The 12,016-nt window shown below is 45.4% G+C and overlaps 1 pseudogene; it reads left to right on the forward strand.

Annotated features, from left to right (window-relative positions):
- Nucleotides 1–974: 974 nt before the first annotated feature.
- LOC121534510 lies at nt 975–1,352 on the forward strand (annotated as a pseudogene).
- The last annotated feature ends 10,664 nt before the right edge of the window (nt 1,353–12,016 follow it).

Raw genomic sequence — 12,016 nt, forward strand, 5'->3', positions numbered from 1 at the left:
CCGCGTCATCTGACCACTTCCATATTGAACGAGTCACTGGTACTTCCTGCTTTAGTTTTTGCTTGTAAGGAGGAATCAGGAGGATAGAGTTATGGTCAGATGGTTGCCAACGGGAGGGCGAGGGAGAGCTTTGTATGCGTCTCTGTGTGTGGAGTAAAAGTGGAGTTCTTTTCCCTCTGGTTGCACATGTGACATGCTGGTAGAAATGAGGTAAAACTGATTTAAGTTTGCCTGCATTAATGTCCCCGGTGCTTCTAGATAAGCATTTTCTTGTTTGCTGACAGCTTGTTTGCTTATACAGCTCGTTGAGCGCGGTCTTAGTGCCAGCAGTTTGTGTTGGTAAATAGACGTCTATGAAAAATAGTAGATAGTGTGGTCTACAGCTTATCATGAGGTACTCTACGTCAGGCGAGCAATACCTTCAATACCAGCTGTTAAACAAATATGCACACGCGGAGATAGTCTCGAGCGGAGATCATCCAGTTTATTCTCCTGTGATTGCAAGTTGGCCAATAGAACGGATGGTAGAGGCGGGTTACCCAGTCACCGACGAATTCTCACAAGGCACCCCGATCTCCGCCCCCTGTATCTCCGTATTTTCTTAATGCGAATGACGGGGATTTGGGCCTGGTCTCGGAGAAGCAGCAATCCTTCGCGTCGGACTCATTAGATAAAACATCTGAGATGAGTAATCGCTGTTCTGATGTCCTGAAGCTCTTTTCGGTCATAAGAGACGGTAGCAGCAACATTATGTACAAAATAAGTTACAAACAATGAGAAAAAACACACAATTTGTTAGGAGCCCGTAAAACGGCAGCCGTCTGACACCATTATAAGTTACAATGTAGGTGATGTCCAGTAGATACAGCACCAGTGGTTATTTTCAGCTCTGTGCATTACCTGCCTATTAGCAGGTCAAGCCTGTTAGCCTATTGTTGAGATAAAACGAACAAACTCACATGGGAGCACAGGCGTGTAGGCGTACATTTTTACTCATTTATTTTACGTTTAAATTAGCAGATACCAGCACTGCAATGGCAATTGACTGGCTTGGATTTGGCTACGCTGCAGCCCATAGCCCTTGGGGGATTCATGGGATACAAGAGAAAAGATAGTGTCATGTCATTGATAGCTGGGCTATTGTTTGGCAGCATATGGGGTCCTTCATGATTTCAAATGACCCAACCAAGACTTTTCTACTCCCTCGTTGCCTCAGGAGCGCTGACAATAGTGATGGGGAATGAGATTCAAGAAATCTGGGGAAAATAATGCCAGGTGGTATCATGGCAGGACTAAGTTTGCTGATGGTCCTACGACCTTCTCTTCATGGGTGTGATTGTAATGTGATTTGAACAATACAACAACCAACTAAAGCAAGACGGAAAATGTATTCGCAAGGGATGAAGTTTCCATTTGCACATTTGTTTGTGCTTGCCTATATGTATTTTTGTAATCATACTTCGTGTTTGTACGTTCTTTAAAAGAACTTGATGTTGATCCTGCAACCTATGATCATATTGATCATATTGATCACTTTAGTCATTCCTAAAGTACGCAGCACTGGGGCAATGAGTGCACATACACAATGACTAAATCCTATGTGAATGGAGTAAAAAAGGTTGTTACCTCCTCCTTGAATAGTTGTGTTGTCTCATGGGAAATGGTTTAAGTTGAATGAACTACATTAATGGCTTACAATGACTGAGTGAATTGTTATTGTAAAAAATGTATGGGGGAAAAAAAAATGATGCGCTCACTAACTGTAAGTCGCTCTGGATAAGAGCGTCTGCGCTAAATGACTAAAATGTAAATGTAATACTTCTGACCTCGTCCCTAATCACGTGACATTGGACAGAAGATACCTCTGACCTCATCCCTAATCACGTGACATTGGACAGAAAGTCTCTGGTGAAGCAGATGATGATTATTCTGAAGTTCCCAGTCAATAAACTATTCAGACAAGTGGTTATTGATGGTGACGTTTTTTTATTCAGGGGACAGACAGATAGATCATGTAATGTGTAATCTATTCTGGAGTGTTGAGTGTTCCCTCTTACCTCTGCTATAGTCTTCACTATTGAGTCATCCTCTGCTCTACTGTAAAACCCTGGATAAAGAGAATCATGCAGAGGTGTGTGTGTGTGTGTGCGTGCGTGTGTGTGTGTGCGTGCATTCACGTGTGTCTGTTTGTGTGTGTGTGTGTGTGTGTGTGTCTCGCATACAAGCCCCTGGATAAAAAGAAACCTCGGCGAAGGTACTTCACGATGCATTATGAAACGGTCGCTATGACTACGCTATCTGAACGGCCACCTGGTACAAGATGCAGAATAGGAATCGACAGGTTCAATATTTCACCTTTTTAATTTCTTTCTCTCCTTCCTTTAATTTCTTTTTTTTGGGGGGTGAGAAGACATCTGTGAACAATTGTGTTGTTGCAAAATGCCAAAGATCAACCTTTTGGGATAAGGTATTTTAGAATGTGTGTTTGAGGGACCATTAGCTGGTTTGTATTGGAGAGGGAGAGAGAGAGATGGGTTATTTTCCTTTCGATTGGCTCTTTGTTGTGTTTCCCTTTAGATGTGACCTATATTGCCAAGGATAGTACATCAAATAGCGTTTCTCTCTCTCTCTCTCTCTCTCTCTCTCTCTCTCTCTCTCTCTCTCTCTCTCTCTCTCTCTCTCTCTCTCTCTCTCTCTCTCTCTCTCTCTCTTTCTCTCTCTCACACACACACACACACACACAAACAAACACCCTCATAGTCTCTCCTCACATTGATATCATAGATCTACGATGCTGCTCAGGCCATGGCAGGAGGAAACTGGTATATCCTTGTAAAACCTGCCTGGCTGACTGTTGCAGTTGACAGGTCAAATAAACAGTTGAAAAACAACGACTTTGTAGAAACATGCAGCCGTGAACAAGCAGTTAACAAGAAGGAGAGGAGAAAATGATTGAAGTTGTCATGACTGTCCTGTGAGGATCCAAATAGGTAATGTCAGGTTTGAATAACTTCAACCAGACACCCTCTCACCCGCAGAGGGGGGAGGATGGAACTGGTGGGGGGGGTTGACACCTCACGCCCTGTTGTAAATCAAGGAGAGAAGAATGATATGGGTTATTTTCCTTTCGATTGGCTCTTTGTTGTGTTTCCCTTTAGATGTGACCTATATTGCCAAGGATAGTAGATCAAATAGTGTTTCTCTCTCTCTCTCTCTCTCTCTCTCTCTCTCTCTCTCTCTCTCTCTCTCTTTCTCTCTCTCACACACACACACAAACAAACACCCTCATTGTCTCTCCTCGCATTGATATCATAGATCTACGATGCTGCTCAGGCTTTGCACACCATGGCAGGCCTTTGTTTCCACAGACTTTTCCAGACGAAACTCTAACAATTTTCTAAAGCGGTCAGAGGCAATCTATAGAACACTAATGTCAATTGGGTTGTTATTTTGTGACGTCATAAAAAATGTTCTGAAGGAAATACTGTAACTTGGACAGTATACCCACTACATGTATGATCCTCCATCCTATACATTGTGCATGTAATATGAAAAATGATGAAAGTGTTTTTGTTAAGAGAGGGATGTGATTTGAGAACTTATATGAGATAATAGTTTTTTCATAACTTGGCACTGTTAGTAGTCACCGCCCCAAAGTGAGGTCAGAAAGCACGTCAGCCTGACGTAACCGCCCCCTTTGTATAAAAGGATGGGTTACGAATTAACATATCAGACCGGAAAACGTGAAAACGACAGCTACACGTTTTAGAATGGTTGGAACTTTGAATCTCAAGAGAATGAACTCACCTCCCCGGACAGTCACTGGTATGGCTGATTAGCTGTTCTAAGTAAAGTATCTTCGAAAGTTAATTTAAGTAGGCCCATCCTATTACTCTGCTCAAGCCATCCTGTTACGCTACGCCCATCACCCCACTGGGAATCATCGATGCGGCTGGCTAGCCTATCTTCAAAGAAGCATCTTCAAGAACGAATGAAAGGAAGGAAGATCAACTCTGTAGTTCTGTTCAGGACTACACGACAAGTCATCGGAGACCGGACAACTAGGAAGAAGAGAACAACAGTAGAATACTTGTTGGAACCTGTTTGGACAATCAGAGCCTTGCAAGCGTGCCGCGAGAAGGCCCAACTCCCTTTCCAGGGCAGGCCCGGTTCACCGAGGGATCCCCGGTGAACTAAGACGTTTCACGTAAATACATTCATGATTTCTTACTCAAAGCGGGCGGCAGGTAAAACATGGATCTCAATCATGGAAAACAAATGCAATAGCCTCAAATCAAATCACTCTAAAAATAATGTCCAGAAATCTGCAGCCCAAATTTTAAAAAATAGAATCTAACAAGAATGTAAATTTTTTTTGTTGGTTCTTTATAATATTTTTTATAATATATATTTTTAAAAAAATCATTTTTAGCAGACGCTCTTATCCATAGCGACTTACAGGAGCAAATAATGTTCAAGGAAAAGGGAGGTTTTCTTTACAAACAAACAAAGCAACTATCAAAGTGTTGGTCTCATGTTTCATGAGCTGAAATAAAAGATCCCAGAAATATCAAGAAGCTGATCAAACAGCATGATCATTACACAGGTGCACCTTGTGCCGGGGAAAATAAAAGGCCACTCTAAAATGTGCAGTTTTGTCACACAACACAATGCCACAGATGTCTCAAGTTTTGAGGGAGCTTGCAATTGGCATGCTGACTGCCGGAATGTCCTCCAGAGCTGTTGCCAGAGAACTGAATGTTAATTGCTCTCTACCATAAGCCGCCTCCAACATCGTTTTAGAGAATTTGGCATTACGTCCAGACCACATGTGACCACGCCAGCCCAGGATCTCCACATCCGGCTTCTTTACCTGCGGCATGGTCTGAGATGAGCCACCCGGACAGCTGATGAAACTGTGGTTTTGCACAACCGAATAATTTGTATTTTATATTTTACCCCTTTTTCTCCCCAATTTCGTGATATGCAATTGGTAGTTACAGTCTCGTCCCATCACTGCAAATCCCGTACGGACTCGGGGGAGAGGGGAAGGTCGAGAGCCATGCGTCCTCCGAAACACGACCCTTCCAAGCCACACTGCTTCTTGACACACTGCTCGCTTAACCCGGAAGCCGCACCAACGTGTCGGAGGAAACACCATACAGCTGGCAACCTGAGTCAGCGTGCATGCGCCCAGCCGCCACTGGGAGTCGCTAGAGCGCGATGGGACAAAGATATCCCAGCCGGCCAAACCCTCCCCTTACCCGGATGACGCTGGGCCAATTGTGCACTGCCTCATGGGTTTCCCGGTCGCGGCCGGCTGCGACACAGCCCAGGATCGAACCCGAATATGTAGTGACGCCTCTAGCACTGCGATGCAGTGCCTTAGACCGCTGTGTCACTCAGGAGGCCACAACCAAATAATTTCTGCACAAACCTTCAGAAACCGTCTCAGGGAAGCTCATCTGCGCGCTCATCGTCCTCACCAGAGCTGGCAAATGCTCACCTTCGATGGCCACTGGCACGCTGGAGAAGTGTGCTCTTCACGAATGAATCCCGGTTTCAACTGTACCAGGCAGATGGTAGACAGTGTGTATGGCATTGTGTGGGCGAGCGGTTTGCTGATCTCAACGTTGTGAACAGAGTGCCCCATGGTGGCGGTGGGGTTATTGTATGGGCAGGCATGAGCTACGGACAACAAACACAATTGCATTTTATCGATGGCAATTTGAATGCACAGAGATACCGTGATGAGATCCTTTGTTGTGCCATTCATCTGCCGCCATCACCTCATGTTTCAGCATGATAATGCACAGCCCCATGTCGCAAGGATCTGTACAATTCCTGGAAGCTGAAAATGTCTCAGTTTTTCCATGGCCTGAACACTCACCAGACATGTCACCTATTGAGCATGTTTGGGATGCTCTTGATTGACGTGTACGACAGCGTGTTCCAGGTCCCACCAATATCCAGCAACTTCGCACACCCATTGAAGAGGAGTGGGACAACATTCCACAGGCCACAATCAACAGCCTGATCAACTCTATGCGAAGGAGATGTGTCGCTCTGCATGAGGCAAATGGTGGTCACACCAGATACTGACTGGTTTTCTGATCCACGCCCCTACCTTTTTTTTTGGTATCTGTGACCAACAGATGCATATCTGTATTCCCGGTCATGTGAAATCCATAGATTAAGGGCCTAATTAATTTATTTCAATTGACTGATTTCCTCATACTCAGTAAAATCTTTGAAATTGTTGCATGTTGCTTTTATGTTGCGTTTATAGTTTTGTTTAGTGTACTTTCAGCAATTTCTGTTAGTTGAAGTTTCAGTGCTGAGATTCCCTGCTAATGAAATGTACTGCAGCTTGTTCACAGTACTGCAGCATGGCCAGACACATCAATAGCACAGTGTGCTGACCCAGAGCCATCCATTGGCACGAAACCAGGTCACTTGTGGATGTGGGAGCTAGGCAGGCAGAGGCAGGCAGCACCCTGTGGAGAAGAAGTGTTTCACCTGCTGTTCATCTACCCTTCCTCACCCCACCACTTCTCCACCATCCGCTCCTTCACCCCACCACTCCTCCACCATCCGTTCCTTCACCCCACCACTCCCACACCATCCGCTCCTTCACCCCACCACTCCTCCATCATCCTCTCCTTCACCTCACCACTCCTCCACCGTCCGCTCCTTCACCCCACCAATCCTCCACCTTCTTGTCCTTCACCCCACCACTCCTCCACCGTCTTGTCCTTCCCCCTCGTGTCCCACCTGCTCCTTTCCACCACCCTCTTCCAACTCCACCCCTCCCAACCTGTTATCCGCCATGTTCCTCACCACGCCACTACGGCTCGTCGTACCCTTTCACAACCTATTATCCAGGGTAAAGCTCTTCCATATTGTGTTATATGAGGTAATCGTTCTCCATTTTGGTGCTATACATAAGGGGTCGTATTAGTCCTCCATCTTGTCTCATTAGAGGCTGCTGCTGCCATCAGACTGTTAAATAGCCATCACTAGCACATTAGAGGCTGCTGCTGCCATCAGACTCTTAAATAGCCATCACTAGCACATTAGAGGATGCTGCTGCCATCATACTGTTAAATAGCCATCATTAACTAGCACATTAGAGGCTGCTGCTGCCATCAGACTGTTAAATAGCCATCACTAGCACATTAGAGGCTGCTGCTGCCATCAGACTGTTAAATAGCCATCACTAGCACATTAGAGGCTGCTGCTGCCATCAGACTGTTAAATAGCCATCACTAGCACATTAGAGGCTGCTGCTGCCATCAGACTGTTAAATAGCCATCACTAGCACATTAGAGGCTGCTGCTGCCATCATACTGTTAAATAGCCATCACTAACTAGCACATTAGAGGCTGCTGCTGCCATCAAACTTTTAAATAGCCATCACTAACTAGCAGATTAGAGGCTGCTGCTGCCATCAGACTGTTAAATAGCCATCACTAGCACATTAGAGGCTGCTGCTGCCATCAGACTGTTAAATAGCCATCACTAGCACATTAGAGGCTGCTGCTGCCATCAGATTGTTAAATAGCCATCACTAGCACATTAGAGGCTGCTGCTGCCATCAGACTCTTAAATAGCCATCACTAGCACATTAGAGGATGCTGCTGCCATCATACTGTTAAATAGCCATCACTAACTAGAACATTAGAGGCTGCTGCTGCCATCAGACTGTTAAATAGCCATCACTAGCACATTAGAGGCTGCTGCTGCCATCAGACTGTTAAATAGCCATCACTAGCACATTAGAGGCTGCTGCTGCCATCAGACTGTTAAATAGCCATCACTAACTAGCACATTAGAGGCTGCTGCTGCCATCAGACTGTTAAATAGCCATCACTAGCACATTAGAGGCTGCTGCTGCCATCAGACTGTTAAATAGCCATCACTAGCACATTAGAGGCTGCTGCTGCCATCAGACTGTTAAATAGCCATCACTAGCACATTAGAAGCTGCTGCTGCCATCAGACTGTTAAATAGCCATCACTAGCACATTAGAGGCTACTGCTGCCATCAGACTGTTAAATAGCCATCACTAGCACATTAGAGGCTGCTGCTGCCATCAGACTGTTAAATAGCCATCACTAGCACATTAGAGGCTGCTGCTGCCATCAGACTGTTAAATAGCCATCACTAGCACATTAGAGGCTGCTGCTGCCATCAGACTCTTAAATAGCCATCACTAGCACATTAGAGGCTGCTGCTGCCATCAGACTGTTAAATAGCCATCACTAGCACATTAGAGGCTGCTGCTGGCATCAGACTGTTAAATAGCCATCACTAACTAGCACATTAGAGGCTGCTGCTGCCATCAGACTGTTAAATAGCCATCACTAGCACATTAGAGGATGCTGCTCCCATCATACTGTTAAATAGCCATCACTAACTAACACATTAGAGGCTGCTGCTGCCATCAGACTGTTAAATAGCCATCACTAGCACATTAGAGGCTGCTGCTGCCATCAGACTGTTAAATAGCCATCACTAGCACATTAGAGGCTGCTGCTGCCATCAGACTGTTAAATAGCCATCATTAGCACATTAGAGGATGCTGCTGCCGTCATACTGTTAAATAGCCATCACTAACTAGCACATTAGAGGCTGCTGCTGCCATCAGACTGTTAAATAGCCATCACTAGCACATTAGAGGCTGCTGCTGGCATCAGACTGTTAAATAGCCATCACTAGCACATTAGAGGCTGCTGCTGGCATCAGACTGTTAAATAGCCATCACTAACTAGCACATTAGAGGCTGCTGCTGCCATCAGACTGTTAAATAGCCATCACTAGCACATTAGAGGATGCTGCTCCCATCATACTGTTAAATAGCCATCACTAACTAACACATTAGAGGCTGCTGCTGCCATCAGACTGTTAAATAGCCATCACTAGCACATTAGAGGCTGCTGCTGCCATCAGACTGTTAAATAGCCATCACTAGCACATTAGAGGCTGCTGCTGCCATCAGACTGTTAAATAGCCATCATTAGCACATTAGAGGATGCTGCTGCCATCATACTGTTAAATAGCCATCACTAACTAGCACATTAGAGGCTGCTGCTGCCATCAGACTGTTAAATAGCCATCACTAGCACATTAGAGGCTGCTGCTGCCATCAGACTGTTAAAAAGCCATCACTAGCACATTAGAGGCTGCTGCTGCCATCAGACTGTTAAATAGCCATCACTAGCACATTAGAGGCTGCTGCTGCCATCAGACTGTTAAATAGCCATCACTAGCACATTAGAGGCTACTGCTGCCATCATACTGTTAAATAGCCATCACTAACTAGCACATTAGAGCCTGCTGCTGCCATCAGACTGTTAAATAGCCATCACTAGCACATTAGAGGCTGCTGCTGCCATCAGACTGTTAAATAGCCATCACTAGCACATTAGAGGCTGCTGCTGCCATCAGACTGTTAAATAGCCATCACTAGCACATTAGAGGCTGCTGCTGCCATCAGACTGTTAAATAGCCATCACTAGCACATTAGAGGCTGTTGCTGCCATCAGACTGTTAAATAGCCATCACTAGCACATTAGAGGCTGCTGCTGCCATCAGACTGTTAAATAGCCATCACTAGCACATTAGAGGCTGCTGCTGCCATCAGACTCTTAAATAGCCATCACTAGCACATTAGAGGCTGCTGCTGCCACCAGACTGTTAAATAGCCATCACTAGCACATTAGAGGCTTTTGCTGCCATCAGACTGTTAAATAGCCATCACTAACTAGCACATTAGAGGCTGCTGCTGCCATCAGACTGTTAAATAGCCATCACTAGCACATTAGAGGATGCTGCTGCCATCATACTGTTAAATAGCCATCACTAACTAACACATTAGAGGCTGCTGCTGCCATCAGACTGTTAAATAGCCATCACTAGCACATTAGAGGCTGCTGCTGCCATCAGACTGTTAAATAGCCATCACTAGCACATTAGAGGCTGCTGCTGCCATCAGACTGTTAAATAGCCATCACTAGCACATTAGAAGCTGCTGCTGCCATCAGACTCTTAAATAGCCATCACTAGCACATTAGAGGCTGCTGCTGCCATCAGACTGTTAAATAGCCATCACTAGCACATTAGAGGCTGCTGCTGCCATCAGACTGTTAAATAGCCATCACTAACTAGCACATTAGAGGCTGCTGCTGCCATCAGACTGTTAAATAGCCATCACTAGCACATTAGAGGATGCTGCTGCCATCATACTGTTAAATAGCCATCACTAACTAACACATTAGAGGCTGCTGCTGCCATCAGACTGTTAAATAGCCATCGCTAGCACATTAGAGGCTGCTGCTGCCATCAGACTGTTAAATAGCCATCACTAGCACATTAGAGGCTGCTGCTGCCATCAGACTGTTAAATAAGCATCACTAGCACATTAGAGGCTGCTCTTGCCATCAGACTGTTAAATAGCCATCACTAGCACATTAGAGGCTGCTGCTGCCATCATACTGTTAAATAGCCATCACTAACTAGCACATTAGAGGCTGCTGCTGCCATCAGACTGTTAAATAGCCATCACTAGCACATTAGAGGCTGCTGCTGCCATCAGACTGTTAAATAGCCATCACTAGCACATTAGAGGCTGCTGCTGCCATCAGACTGTTAAATAGCCATCACTAGCACATTAGAGGCTGCTGCTGCCATCAGACTGTTAAATAGCCATCACTAACTAGCACATTAGAGGCTGCTGCTGCCATCAGACTGTTAAATAGCCATCACTAGCACATTAGAGGCTGCTGCTGCCATCAGACTGTTAAATAGCCATCACTAACTAGCACATTAGAGGCTGCTGCTGCCATCAGACTGTTAAATAGCCATCACTAGCACATTAGAGGCTGCTGCTGCTGCCATCAGACTGTTAAATAGCCATCACTAGCACATTAGAGGCTGCTGCTGCCATCAGACTGTTAAATAGCCATCACTAACTAGCACATTAGAGGCTGCTGCTGCCATCAGACTGTTAAATAGCCATCACTAGCACATTAGAGGCTGCTGCTGCCATCAGACTGTTAAAAAGCCATCACTAACTAGCACATTAGAGACTGCTGCTGCCATCAGACTGTTAAAAAGCCATCACTAACTAGCACATTAGAGGCTGCTGCTGCCATCAGACTGTTAAATAGCCATCACTAGCACATTAGAGGCTGCTGCTGCCATCAGACTGTTAAATAGCCATCACTAACTAGCACATTAGAGGCTGCTGCTGCCATCAGACTGTTAAATAGCCATCACTAGCACATTAGAGGCTGCTGCTGCCATCAGACTGTTAAATAGCCATCACTAGCACATTAGAGGCTGCTGCTGCCATCAGACTGTTAAATAGCCATCACTAGCACATTAGAAGCTGCTGCTGCCATCAGACTCTTAAATAGCCATCACTAGCACATTAGAGGCTGCTGCTGCCATCAGACTGTTAAAAAGCCATCACTAACTAGCACATTAGAGGCTGCTGCTGCCATCAGACTGTTAAATAGCCATCACTAGCACATTAGAGGCTGCTGCTGCCATCAGACTGTTAAATAGCCATCACTAACTAGCACATTAGAGGCTGCTGCTGCCATCAGACTGTTAAATAGCCATCACTAGCACATTAGAGGCTGCTGCTGCCATCAGACTGTTAAATAGCCATCACTAGCACATTAGAGGCTGCTGCTGCCATCAGACTGTTAAATAGCCATCACTAGCACATTAGAGGCTGCTGCTGCCATCATACTGTTAAATAGCCATCACTAACACATTAGAGGCTGCTGCTGCCATCAGACTGTTAAATAGCCATCACTAGCACATTAGAGAATGCTGCTGCCATCAGACTGTTAAATAGCCATCATGAGCACATTAGAGGATGCTGCTGCCATCATACTGTTAAATAGCCATCACTAACTAGCACATTAGAGGCTGCTGCTGCCATCAGACTGTTAAATAGCCATCACTAGCACATTAGAGGCTGCTGCTGCCATCAGACTGTTAA

Source organism: Coregonus clupeaformis, chromosome 21 (genome assembly GCF_020615455.1).
Source record: "Coregonus clupeaformis isolate EN_2021a chromosome 21, ASM2061545v1, whole genome shotgun sequence".
NCBI classification, from domain to species: Eukaryota; Metazoa; Chordata; class Actinopteri; order Salmoniformes; family Salmonidae; genus Coregonus; species Coregonus clupeaformis.